The 14,637-nt window shown below is 41.3% G+C and overlaps 1 long non-coding RNA gene across 1 annotated transcript in view; it reads left to right on the top strand.

Annotated features, from left to right (window-relative positions):
• The window catches only part of LOC308621142, a 31,537-nt gene extending 17,108 nt beyond the window's left edge, over positions 1-14,429 (top strand). The window contains exon 3 of the long non-coding RNA XR_014016414.1: positions 14,295-14,429. This is a non-coding gene — a long non-coding RNA (uncharacterized lncRNA). The remainder of the gene's footprint in view (positions 1-14,294) is intronic.
• The last annotated feature ends 208 nt before the right edge of the window (positions 14,430-14,637 follow it).

Here is a 14,637-nt window from a genome sequence, read left to right as displayed (position 1 = left end):
ACTATATAAATATAAATATATACATCTATATACAAATTATCTCATTTATTGTTTGTTTCTTCATTAGAATGTTTTGTTCACTGTCGCATTCCTAGAGCCTAGAATAATGCCTGGCGCATAGTAAGCCCTCAATAACTGCTTGCTGAATGAAAGAATGAACCATAGTAAGCATTTTGGGGAATATAAAGATGAATGAGGCACAGGACAGGCCTTTAAATAATTTTCAACTTATTAGAGAAAGCAAACACTGATTTCATGCATCCATTTTCCCAACAAATATTTAATGAGTGTTTACTAAGTACCAGGCACTGCTCTGGAATGTAAACAGTGAATGAAATATATCCTGAACCCTATCTCAGAACCAGGAAAAGCTGAGCTTCTGAAAAATAGTGATGGTTTGATCTGCTCATTTGTGTGTATCTTATAACTAATCAGGTTTCCCTTTTTATATTTTTCACAAAGAAGTTCAGAGTTCACTAACCCAGATGTGGTCATCATGTTTGCATTTCTACTTTTCTATGTACAAACTTTGCCCTCTGACCGTTCTACACCATTTCCTTTTCCTCCAAGTTTTATTTTTCGCTTTTGGTTCTAGTTTTTTTCTATTTGTAGAACAGCATTAAAAAAATTATAATCATGTAGTGCCTCAAATCCTTTAAGGAATGATGTAGAGCATGAAACCATACAAGTAAAAGTATTTTGGGTTTATTCGTAAATATATCATATGGGGAATTCCCTGGTGGTCCAGTGGTTAGGACTCAGCGCTTTCACTGCCATGGCCCAAGTTCGATCCCTGGTTGGGGAAGCCACAGGGTGAGAATCTACAATAGAACTATTGGAACTAGTAGGGGTTTTAACAAGGCCTCAGGAAACAATGTCAATATATAAAACAATTGTAATTCTATGTACTAGGAACAAACAATTAAGAAATAATATTTTTAAAATCTCATTTACCAACATCAACAAATATTGAATACTTAGGGATAAATTTAACAAAATGTATACAAGACCTGGACAGTGAAAACCAAAATACATTGCTGAGACATTGAAGACCTAAAAAATTGGAAAGAAAACATATGTTCATGCATAAGAAGATTCATTATTAAAATGCTCATTCTTCTGAAATTGACCCATAGATTTAACACAAGCCCAATTAAAATCCTGGCAGATTCTGGAGAAATTGATAAACTGATACTAAAATTTATACAGAAATGTAAAGGACTTAGAATAGCCAAAACAATTTTGAAATAGAGGAACAAAGTTGGACCTGAAGTCTTACTATAAAGCTACAGTAATTAAGAGGATGTGGTATTGACATAAGAACAGACATACAGAGCAATTGGACAATAGCGAGTCCAGAAATAGACTCACAGAAATATGGTCAATATACTGTTGACAAAGATGCCAAGGTAATTCAATGGGAAAAGAAGAGTCTTTACAACTAACAGTGCTAGGACAATTGAACAGCCACATGAGTACATAAAAACAACACTGACCCTTACCTTATACCATATACATACAAAAGGAAATCTTAAAATTAATCATATACTTAAAAGTAAAAACTAGACTACAAAGCTTTTAGAAGAAAACATAGGAGAAATATTTTTGTAACTTTTGGATATATTTGAACACAAAAATCAACAATTATTAAAAGGAAAAATGGGTAAATATGGACATCATTAAAGTTAAAATCTTCTGCTTGTCAAAAGATACCATCAAGAAAATGAAAAGGTAATCCATAGAGTGATAAAAAATCTCAATACATATATCAGGCAAGAGATTGTTTCCAGTATGTTTCACAGTATGTTCCTTCTGTGTGTGTCTGTGTCCTAATCTGTTCTCCTCATCAGGACACTAAATCATATTGGATTAGAACCCACCTTAATGATCTCATTTAATTTAGTCACCTCTTCAAAGGCCCTATTTCCAAATGTAGTCACATTCTGAGATACTGGAGGTTAGGACTTAGACATGAATTTTGAGGGGACACAATTCAGCCTATCACATTTATTCGGCCAAACATATATTTTTATGTAATAAATTTATGGTGATTATAATATTGGTGATGCTGAATTGGAATGCTACAGGACTCTCAAAAAATGATTGATCAAAAAACTTTGTGTCCACTTTGTGGATCCTAGCCCAATTAAAAAAAAAGAAAAATAAAGTAAGGAAGACTGGTATAGAGGGAGAGAAGAGTGGGAAGATAGTTGCTTGAATGCTAACTTTCAAACAAAATTATTAAGTGATAAAATTTTGAAAGCTTAAGATTAGGCTTCCCACTATTGTCCTATTGTAAGGGAAGATTTGGAGGACACCCTTGCTGAGCCATAAATTTCCCAAGTGCTTAGGGCTGACACTACTGAAGTTATACCCCCTTGAAGTTGTTTTTTTTCAGAAGGAACCAAAAAGGTTATACTTGTGTTTCCTGGCATAAATAGAACTCTTCAAAAAGGTGGTTCTTGTTCAAGAAAAATAATAGGAAGATAAAAATCATTTCAGATGTCAAATGGGAAACCCAGTGAGTTGATTTTCTGTGACCACATTCCCATGGAGGGAAGAGGGAGAGCATCTGAGGGGAAAAAAAATGGTGGGGGTGGGGTAGCTCATAGCAGGATAAAGGAAATCTCTCTTTTATTGATAGTCTCTTCAAAAAAGGTAAGAATGATTTCACCCTCTTAGAAGAATAGTTTGGGCTGAGCAATTACCTTTACAGCAAAGGTTAAACAATAGTGAACTCTACCTTTAGAATGAAATCATTAATAAAATCCCTTCTGAACTCTGAAATATGTTATTTAAGGCCAATTAAGATTTCTCAGCTAGTGACACCAATCCTCTGGCACCTTTGAAAGAGCATTAGCACACATGGAAGTGCGGGGGTAGGTGTACAGTGCTTCCCCATAGCTGTTGGAAAGTGAAGAAAAATCAATCCACTTACAGACACAGCAAGGATACCAGAGACACCTTCATCACTGTTCCCATTCCCACTCCAAACCTTGGAGTCCAAGACAGCTCACTAAAAATCAAATTTGAATAATGACCACCTAGGCTTCATAGCAGAGAAAGAGTATGAGGAACTTCACAACTGTTATTTGGGTTCACAGACACTGAGATTAGGAATATTATTTGGGAAACAGAGCTAGAGCAGGGAAGGGCTGACCTTTCTCTTGGAGGTGCTGGGAAGCTACCGTAAGGAGGGAGAGAATGGAGATACATGGGATTCATATTAAGGAACTGGTTTGAGGTGGCAGTATTAGAAGTTTTAAGTGTATGACACTGCATAAGACCAACCAAATGTCTTATTCAATCTCAAGTGGGATGACCTTGGGTCCTGGTTTGTCTGAGACTGTTCCATTTACTCCAATTGTCCTAGTGTAATTATTAATTTAACCCCCCTTTCCTGTTCAGTGCAGATGATAAGGTAATTATATAGTCACAGTAGTGCTAACAGACTTTCCCCAAATTCTACGATTCAGGGTGTAGGAGAAATGCAAAGGCCACACCTTCTAGAACATAATAAGTAATACATAATCACCTGTAGGAAGAGAGCCCTTCTTACCTGTCTGGGTCAGGGAGACAGCAACAGTAGTTGCAGCAGCACTAGAGGCTGCAGAATGGAGTACAGCACCAGGGACCACAGAGGAAATTCTCCTGACTTCCAGGGAGATCACCGAAGCCATCTGGACATTAGCCGTAGGAAGTTAGAAGGCTTGGTGGGGGGTTGGATGGGGACCTTAGCATTCCTCAGATTACTGGGTGGTAATCTGTTTAAAGCCATTGCTACTGGGATTTGCATATTCTCAGGGCTGGTTTCATGAGTGTGCAACCAGGACCCTGCCCTTAAAAGAACCCTGCTTTGGGGGTTTAATGTTCTGTGGTCACCACCTTGAAATTCTTAATAATGTTGTCTTTGATACTGTATTTCATAAGTCTTTTTTTTCTTTTTTTTTTTTTTTTTTTTGCGGTATGTGGGCCTCTCACTGTTGTGGCCTCTCCCGTTGTGGAGCACAGGCTCCGGACGCGCAGGCTCAGCAGCCATGGCTCACTGGCCCAGCCGCCTCGCGGCATGTGGGATCTTCCCGGACCGGGGCACGAACCCGTGTCCCCTGCATCGGCAGGCGGACTCTCAACCACTGCGCCACCAGGGAAGCCCCATAAGTCATATTTCGACTTACGAAAATAGAGTATGTTCCAGGGACTTGGAGGCTCAGCTCACATTCGTTCTTCCTCCTGCTGCCTTCCTGCCTCCCCAGGGTGGGTTCTCAGTAGCCCAATCCCCTGCCCCCAAGTACCAGCCTGCTTGACCTCCCCACCCCTGCCCTCTGCCTCTGGCGGGGGCCCGGGTGCAAACAGAGCGGGATCGAAGCTGAGGTGAGCATGGCAGCATGGTGGCAGCCATTCCTGATGGGGCTGGCATTACCTTGACTGCCCCCATCCCAGTACCGCACGCGTCCTGCAACAGAGGTTGCCATTCCTTGGACATCAGCCGTGCACTGTGAGTGAGTTGGGACCGTGGGCCTGTGGGAAGGGGAGGATGACTTCCTCGCCCCCCAGCCTGGACACTGTGCTTGGTGGCAGGAGGGGGCGCCCTGCAGCTGGTGGGCTGCTTGCACACGTGACAAATTGCAGAGCCAGAGTGGAACCTCAGATGTCTGTGAGGGCTGCACTCACCTGGTGAGAATCCCCATGCCTGAGGGAGTGCAACATTAAATAGCAAATAAAAATACAAGGACAGGGGCTTCCCTGGTGGCGCAGTGGTTGAGAGTCCGCCTGCCGATGCAGGGGACACGGGTTCGTGCCCCAGTCCGGGAAGATCCCACATACCGTTGAGCGGCTGGGCCCGTGAGCCATGACCGCTGAGCCTGTGCGTCCAGAGCCTGTGCTCCGCGGCGGGAGAGGCCACAACAGTCAGAGGCCCGCCTACTGCAACAAAAAAAAAACAAGGGCAGATTGAGAAAGAGAGCCAAAGGCGGGGAAAAGTGTTCTATTCTAATACCTTTAACACCTTTTTTCTGCTTTTTGGACAAGTGGCCCACATTTTCCTTTTGCACTGAGACCCTCTAATTATGTAGTCATCCCTGTGTGTTCCCCTTAAGAAGCTGAGGTAGTAAATGTCTTTCAGAGAACAACCTGTATCCCTCGGCTGACAGACGAGTGTGTGTCTGTCTTGATAGTCCTGTGACATCTCTCTGCGGTGGACCCCACCTCCGAATCCAGTCCCCAACGCCATCTGCATGCCTTGGAGGTGCCTGCCTTTCTGTACTCCCGTTCTGCATCCTCGGTACCCACCCTGCTCATTTCCAGTTATTGGCACCCCCTATCAGTCTTATTTGTTCAGTTGATTCACAGCTGTCTTGTAATTTGGGAACCCAGAATTCTCGCCCCTCTTCAGACATTTGTAAAACATTTTGTATAATGCAAAGGATATGATATTTAGAGTCACATGTCCTGGATTTAATCCTGGCTCTGTTATTCACTAGATGTATAACCTTGGGTGATTTGCTTCACTTCCCTCAGCCTCAGTTTCCTTATCTGTAAAATGGGGAGCTAAATCCTGCTCTCCAGTTCCTTGATTCCCCAGGTGGGTGGGGCATCCAGAATCAGATCCTGGTATCTTGGCGAGTCAGGTCAGTACTTCTATAGCTGCTTTACTGGACGTACTGAAAGCCTTCATCCCCTTGTTCTTTATTTAGGTCAGAAAGCTTATCCAGGCTTCCTATCCTCTCTGTCAATTTTTTTAAAACTCCTAACCAGTTTCTTAGTCTCCATCCCAGGGCTTACCATATAGAGTCTCTCTCTTTCTCTACTCTTTTCCAAAAGACCTTGGAAAGTCAGTCTGGCATTGTATGGATTTTGGTTTGACCCCAAGATGTCTCTCCTTAGATAGCCACTCTGTTCCATGAACTGGAGGGAGGCAATAGGCAAATGAAGTCCCCCACCAGCCCCCGAAACACCCCTCTCACTCCAACCCCCTTGCCTCAGATTCCCAGACCCTGCCAGGAGCCAAGACCCTGAGTCTCCCCTTTTCACCAAGGGAGATTCAGCATCTTTGCTGTGTTTTGCTTTTTGCATTCTTTGCCCAACATCCTTTGGCCTGTGTGCAGGTTTAATTACATGGTCAGCTAATCACTGTAAAAATAAAGTTTGAAAAGAAACATTGTTTTTGCACGAGAAGACATCACATTTCCAAGAAGCACCGCTGCTAACAAGCTCAGAGCTAGAGACTGTGGAAGCATCCACACAGGCATGTATCTCCCTCCTCCCCTGGGAAGAAGACAGCAACAGCCAGCAGGCTGTCCCCATCGCTTTATAGGTGGGGAACCACAGGCATTCGGATGCTGAGTGATGCTCCTGGCAATCAGAGGGATTTTGTGAACGAGGCGCTCAAACATGGGCTGGCCTACTTCCCGCATGGTTTTACAAGGGACAGGATTTATGTCTTGGCTTTTCCTGTCAGAAGCCTCCCAGTCACCGTATGATGATGAGCCTAATCCCCAGGGATTTGGGTGTGAAAACAGAATGATTTTGGCTGCCCTCTTCTCCCCTCACGTCTCTACAGCAAAGGCAGTGTTCTTGAGTCAGGCAGGATTCCGAAATGAGGTCTGCACCTGGTTTTAAAACCAGCCTGGAGGAAATCTGCGTGATTATGGGTTTTAAGAAATGACCTTCCTGTGGTTCTGGCTCTCAGCTGAAAAAACCCACATGTTACTGGGTCAAGATTATTTGTGGTCTTTTGACTATATACAATGAGATAATCCCAGGAGAGAACAGTTGCGATCTTCACTTTTATTGCCTAGCACAGGGCCTGCCACAGTGTAGGAACTCACAAATTTGAGTTCAAAGGATGGATCTGTTCAGTCTTATCTGAGAGACAAGACAGGGAGATGCTTACAATGAGGGCCAAGGGCCCTGTCATGGGTAGAGGAATCCAAGAGCACTCAGCTATTTGGGTGCTTTTATGACATCCCTCATCCATCTATTCCACCATAAAGGCTGTGCCCCCTCCTCTCCATCTCCATGACCACTCCCTTAATTAAAGCCCTAATAATCGCTAGCCTGGACCATTGCAGAATTCTCCTATTCATCTGCTTCCAGCACTCACCAGCTTCTTCTACCATCCAGTGCATCCTTCAGACTGACACCAAAGTCCTCTTTCCAAAATGCAAGGCTCATCATGACTCTCACCTGATTGCAACCCTTCAGTGCCTCCCTATTTCCCACTTGAATGTTCTCAGCCCCTCACATCCCCAGAGTTTAAAAAAATCTCATTCTTGCTGAGCTTTGGATCTGCCCCATTGCCTCGCCTTTCTCTGAAGTGGAAGATCCCCCACACTCTGAAGACAGAGTGCGTTGTGTGTCAAGAAGAGTCTGCCTGTCCTTGAGTTTGCTAGTGTGCATTATCAAAACAGTGGGGATGTATAATGTTGAATAGGCTTTGAACAAAATATACTGCCTACCCAGTGATTCTGATATTTCCTTCCAGAGACACATCATGGTGAAGAATAACTACCCTAGGAGAGAAAATCCATGCATTGCATACAAGCTTTTTCACGATCGGGTTCCTGCTGTCATCTGTGGCTTCATCTCCCACTGCTTGCCAGCTCACTGCATCCCTTGCATCCCCATCAACTCTCTGTGCTAGTCATTGTGAACTGCCAGCAGCTCACCCACTCTACCGTGCTGTTTCTCCCCTTTATACCTTTGCAGGGACAATTTTCTCTGTTGGAGCCAACATTTACTGCATGCTTGCAATGTACTAGACACTATTTTAAGAGATTTACGTGTTTTAACACTTTTAGCCATCAGAACAATCCTATCAAGCACCACAATTGCTGCTCCTATTATAGAAAATGAAACTGAGGATCAGAGAGGTTAGGTAACTTATCCTAGCCTACAAAGCTCATGGTGATAGAACTAGGAATGGACTACAGGCACTTTGCTTCCAGACTGCATGTATGTAACACCTGAGCTACAGCTGTCTCTCCCATGGCTTCCTGGTGAACCCCTACTCAGTCTTCAGTACTCCACTGATGCACCACCTACTCCCTGATGTCTCTCCCGACCTCTTCAGGAAAAGTTGAGCATACCCTCTCGTGCCCCACTGAACCCTGCACATAACCTCTGCGATAGCTCTCAACATAATTGGAGACAATGATTGGTCCCATGCCCCACCCATGCACCCATGGGGATTTTTTTTTAAATATCTTTATTGGAGTATAATTGCTTTACAATATTGTGTTAGTTTCTGCTGTATAACAAAGTGAATCAGCTATATGTATACATATATCCTCATATCCCCTTCCTCTTGCGTCTCCCTCCCACTCTCCCTATCCCACCCCTCTAGGTGGACACAAAGCACCGAGCTGATCTCCCTCTGCTATGCAGCTGCTTCCCACTAGCTATCTATTTTACATTAGGTAGTGTATATATGTCAATGCCACTCTCTCACTACATCGCAGCTTACCGTTCCCCCTCCCCGTGTCCTCAAGACCATTCTCTGCCTCCGCATCTTTATTCCTGTCCTGCCACTAGGCTCATCAGAATCTTTTTTTTTTTTTTTAGATTCCATGTATATGTGTTAGCATATGGTATTTGTCTTTCTCTTTCTGACTTACTTCACTCTGTATGACAGACTTTAGGTCCATCCACCTCACTACAAATAACTCAGTTTTGTTTCTTTTTATGGCTGAGTAATATTCCATTGTATATATGTGCCACATCTTCTTTATCCATTCATCTGATGATGGATACTGAGGTTGCTTCCATGTCCTGGCTATTGTAAATAGAGCTGCAATGAACATTTTGGTACATGACTCTTTTTGAATTATGGTTTTCTCAGGGTATATGCCCAGTAGTGGGATTGCTGGGTCATATGGTAGTTCTATTTGTAGTTTTTTAAGGAACCTCCATACTCTTCTCCATAGTGGCTGTATCAATTCACATTCCCACCAGCAGTGCAAGAGGGTTCCCTTTTCTCCACACCCTCTCCAGCATTTATTGTTTCTAGATTTCTTGATGATGGCCATTCTGACAGGTGTGAGGTGATACCTCATTGTAGTTTTGATTTGCATTTCTCTAATGATTAGTGATGTTGAGCATTCTTTCATGTGTTTGTTGGCAATCTGTATATCTTCTTTGGAGAAATGTCTATTTAGGTCTTCTACCCATTTTTGGATTAGGTTGTTTGTTTTATTGATATTGAGCTGCATGAGATGCTTGTGTATTTTGGAGATTAATCTTTTGTCAGCTGCTTCATTTGCAAATATTTTCTCCTGTTCTGAGGGTTGTCTTTTCGTCTTGTTTATGGTTTCCTTTGCTGTGCAAAGCTTTTAAGTATCATTAGGTCCCGTTTGTTTATTTTTGTTCTTATTTCCATTTCTCTAGGAGGTGGGTCAAAAAGGATCTTGCTGCGATTTATGTCATATAGTGTTCTGCCTATGTTTTCCTCTAAGAGTTTGATAGTGTCTAGCCTTACATTTAGGTCTTTAATCCATTTTGAGTTTATTTTTGTGTGTGATGTTAGGAAGTTGTTGTAATTTCATTCTTTTACATGTAGCTGTCCAGTTTTCCCAGCACCACTTATTGAAGATGCTGTTTTATCTCCATTGCCTCCTTTATCAAAGATAAGGTGACCATATGTGCATGGGTTTATCTCTGCGTTTTCTATCTTGTTCCATTGATCTATATTTCTGTTTTTGTACTAGTATCATGCTGTCTTGATTACTGTAGCTTTGTAGTATAGACAGGGATCCTGATTCCTCCAGCTCCCCTTTTCTTTCTCAAGATTGCTTTGGCTATTTGGGGTCTTTTGTGATTCCATACACATTGTGAAATTTTTTGTTCTAGTTCTGTGAAAAATGCCATTGGTAATTTGATAGGGATTGCATTGAATCTGTAGATTGCTTTCAGTAGTATAGTCATTTTCAGTGTTGATTCTTCCAATCCAAGAACATGATATATCTCTCCATCTGTTTGTATCATCTTTAATTTCTTTCATCAGTATCTTACAATTTTCTGCATACAGGTCTTTTGTCCCCTTAGGTAGGTTTACTCCTAGGTATTTTATTCTTTTTGTTGCAGTGGTAAGTGGGAGTGTTTCCTTAATTTCTCTCTTAGATTTTTCATCATTAGTGTATAGGAATGCAAGAGATTTCTGTGCAATAATTTTGTATCCTGCTATTTTACCAGATTCATTGATTAGCTCTAGTAGTTTTCTGGTAACATCTTTAGGATTTTCTTGTATAGTATCATGTCATCTGCAAACAGTGACAGTTTTACTTCTTCTTTTCCAATTTGGATTCCATTTATTTCTTTTTCTTCTCTGTTTGCCGTGGCTAAAACTTCCCAAAACTATATTATTCAACATAGTGTGAGAGTGGTGAGAGTGGGCAACCTTGTCTTTTTCCTGATGTTAGAGGAAATGCTTTCAGTTTTTCACCACTGAGAACAATGTTGGCTGTGGGTTTGTCATATATGGCCTTTATTATGTTGAGGTAGGTTCCCTCTATGCCTACTTTGGGGGAGTTTTTATCATAAGTCAGTGTTAAATTTTGTCAAAAGATTTTTCTGCATCTATTGAGATTATCGTGTGATTTTTATCCTTCAGTTTATTAATATGGTATATCACGTTGGTTGATTTGTTTATATTGAAGAATCGTTACTTTCCTGGGATAAACCCCACTTGATCATGGTGTATGATCCTTTTAATGTACTGTTGGTGTCTTTGCTAGTATTTTGTTGAGGAGTTTTGCATCTGTGTTCATCAGTGATACTGGCCTATAGTTTTCTTTTTTTGTGACATCTTTGCTTTTGGTGTCAGGGTGATGAGGCCTCATAGAATGAGTTTGGGAGTGTTCCTCCCTCTGCTATATTTTGGAAGAGTTTGAGAAGGATAGGTGTTAGCTCTTCTCTAAATGTTTGATAGAATTCACCTGTGAAGCCATCTGGTCCTGGGCTTTTGTTTGTTGGGAGATTTTTAATCACAGTTTGAATTTCAGTGCTTGTCATTCGTCTGTTTATATTTTCTATTTCTTCCTGGTTCAGTCTTGGAAGCTTGTGCTTTTCTAAGAATTTGTCCATTTCTTCCAGGTTGTCCGTTTTATTGGCATATAGTTGTTTGTAGTAATGTCTCATGATCCTTTTTATTTCTGCAGTGTCAGTTGTTACTTCTCCTTTTTCATGTCTAATTCTGTTGTTTTGAGTCTTTTCCCTTTTTTTCTTGATGAGTCTGGCTAATGGTTTATCAGTTCTGTTTATTTTCTCAAAGAATCAGCTTTTAGTTTTATTGATCTTTTCTACTGTTTCCTTCATTTCTTTTTCATTTATTCCTGATCTGATCTTTATGATTTCTTTCCTTCGGCTAAGTTTGGGGCCTTTTTTGTTCTTCTTCTTTCTCTAATTTCTTTAGGTGTAAGTTTAGGTTGTTTATTTGAGATTTTTCTTGTTTCTTGAGGTTGGATTTTATCACTATATACTTCTGTCTTAGAAGCGCTTTTGCTGCATCCCATAGGTTTTGGGTCATTGTGTTTTCATTGTCATTTGTTTTTAGGTATTTTTTTATTTCCTCTTTGATTTCTTCAGTGATCTCTTGGTTATTTAGTAGCATATTTTTTGGCCTCCATTTGTTTGTATTTTTTACAGTTTAGTCTCATAGTGTTGTGGTCAGAAAAGACACATGATGTGATTTCAATTCTCTTAAATTTACCAAAGCTTGATTTGTGACCCAAGATATGATCTATCCTCAAGAATGTTCCATGAGCACTTGAGAAGAAAGTGTAGTCTGTTGTTTTTGGATGGGATGTCCTACAAATATCAATTAAGTCCATCTTATTTAATGTGTCATTTAAAGCTTGTGTTTCCTTATTTATTTTCATTTTGGTTGATCTGTCCATTGGTGAAAGTGAGGTGTTAAAGTCTCCTACGATTATTGTGTTACTGTCAGTTACCCCTTTTATGGCTGTTAGCACTTGCCTTATGCATTGAGGTGCCCCTATGTTGGGTGCATAAATATTTACAATTGTTATATCTTCTTCTTGGATTGATCCCTTGATCATTATGTAGTGTCCTTCTTTGTCTCTTGTAATAGTCTTTATTTTAAAGTCTATTTTATCTGATATGAGAATTGCTCCTCCAGATTTCTTTTGATTTCCATTTGCATGTACTATCTTTTTCCATCCCCTCACTTTCAGTCTGTATGTGTCCCTATGTCTGAAGTGGGTCTCTTGTAGACAGCATATATATGGGTCTTGTTTTCATATCCAGTCAGCCAGTCTATGTCTTTTGGTTGGAGCATTTAGTCCATTTACATTTAAGGTAATTATCGATATTTATGTTCCTATTACCATTTTCTTAATTGTTTTGGGTTTGTTTTTGTAGGTCTTTTCCTTCTCTTGTGTTTCCTGCCTAGAGAAGTTCCTTTAGCATTTGTTGTAAAGCTGGTTTGGTGGTGTTGAATTCTCTTAGCTTTTGCTTGTCTGTAAAGGTTTTAATTTCTCCATCAAATCTGAATGAGATCCTTGCTGGGTAGAGTAGTCGCGGTTGTAGGTTTTTGCCTTTCATCACTTTAAATATGTCCTGCCAGTCCCTTCTGGCTTGCAGAGTTTCTGCTGAAAGATCAGCTCTTAACCTTATGGGGATTCCCTTGTATGTTATTTGTTGCTTTTCCCTTGCTGCTTTTAATATTTTTTCTTTGTATTTAATTTTTGATAGTTTGATTAATATGTGTCTTGGTGTGTTTCTCCTTGGATTTATCCTCTGTGGGACTCTCTGCGCTACTTGGACTTGATTGACTATTTTCTTTCCCATGTTAGGGAAGTTTTCGACGATAATCTCTTCAAATATTTTCTCAGACCTTTTCTTTTTCTCTTCCTCTTCTGGGACCCCTATAATTCGAATGTTGGTGCATTTAATGTTGTCCCAGAGATCTCTGAGACTGTCCTCAATTCTTTTCATCGTTTTTTCTTTATTCTGCTCTGCAGTTGTTATTGCAACTATTTTATATTCCAGGTCACTTATCTGTTCTTCTGCCTCAGTTATTCTGCTATTGATTACTTCTAGAGAATTTTAAATTTCATTTATTGTGTTGTTCATCATTGTTTTTTTGCTCTTTAGTTCTTCTAGGTCCTTGTTAAAGGTTTCTTGTATTTTCTCCATTCTGTTTCTAAGATTTTGGATCATCTTTGCTATCATTACTCTGAATTATTTTTCAGGTAGACTGCCTAGTTCCTCTTCATTTGTTTGGTCTGGTGGGTCTTTACCTTGCTCCTTCATCTGCTGCATATTTCCCTGTCTTCTCATTTTGTTTAACTTACTGTGTTTGGGGTCTCCTTTTCGCAGGCTGCAGGTTTGTAGTTCCCGTTGTTTTTGGTGTCTGCCCCCAGTGGGTGAGGTTGGTTTAGTGGCTTTTGTAGGCTTCCTGGTGGAGGGGACTGGTGTCTGTGTTCTAGTGGGTGGGGCTGGATCTTGTCTTTCTTGTCAGCAGGGCTGCATCAGGCAGTGTGTTTTGGGGTGTCTGTGAACTTAGTATGATTTTAGGCAGCCTCTCTGCTAATGGATAGGGTTGTGTTCCTGTCTTGCTAGTTATTTGTCATGGGCCATCCAGCACTGGAGCCTGCTGGCCATTGGGTGGAGCTGGGGTTTAGTGTTGAGACAGAGATCTCTGGGAGAGCTCTCACTGATTGATATGTGGGGCTGGGAGGTCTCTGGTGTTCCAATGTCCTGAACTTGGCTCTCCCACCTCGGAGGCTCAGGCCCGACACCAGACTGGAGTACCAAGACCCTGTCAGCCATATGGCCAGGTACGTGGGGATTTTCTTGCCTTTCTGAGGTCTTCTGCCAGCATTCAGTAGGTGTTTCTGTAGGAGTTGTTCCACATGTAGATGTATTTTTGATGTATTTGTGGGGAGGAAGGTGATCTCCACGTCTTACTCCTCCTCCATCTTGAAGGTCCCCCTGCAATAGGAGACTCCACTGAAGATCCCAACCTCAGCAAGAGCTAGAGGTGCAGAGGCACTTTTTTCAGAGGGTTTGCAGCTTGCTTTTTTTTTTTTTTCCTTTTCCTTTGTGCTTCATGCTTATTCACAGGGTGCTTCATGCCGAGGCCTTACACCCAGAACTCCAGATTAGAGTGCCTAGTGAGAAATGGCTGTGCTGACACCTCAGCTTGGTGGGCCAGGCACCCATGGGGATTTTATCTGTATGTCTCTAGTACCTAGGCTGGCACATCCTGGATGTACAATAAAGTTTTGTTGAATGGAATTTCACACTGTTAACATATGAATCATTTCCTTTTTTAGCCTCAGCTTTGTGAATCAGCTCTGCCTCTCAGTTATCCTCAGCACCCTTCTTCTGGAATATGTTTTTAACTGTAGAGAGCATAAGAGCAAACTTTCCAGCAATGGGAGGACTCTTCCCATTCAACTCTAGTTAAATCAGCAACATGTAAGTGGGCCTCAGAATTACTGAGGCCAGTGTCACCCAGCTTCACAAAATGTGTTTTATTTCTTCAATCAGGACATCCATGACATGCTATAGGCATAGCTCCATTCTCCCAGAGAAGGAGCTGCTGCCCTGAGTTTATAAATTTCTGTTCCCCTTATCTATCACTACAAATCAAACCACCCTAAACCTTACTAATCT

The sequence above is a fragment of the Mesoplodon bidens genome, assembly GCF_964165515.1.
Source record: "Mesoplodon bidens genome assembly, chromosome: 7".
Classification (NCBI taxonomy): Eukaryota; Metazoa; Chordata; class Mammalia; order Artiodactyla; family Ziphiidae; genus Mesoplodon; species Mesoplodon bidens.
The sequence above is the reverse complement of the archived record's forward strand: the minus strand, read 5'-3'. Positions and strand labels throughout refer to the sequence as shown.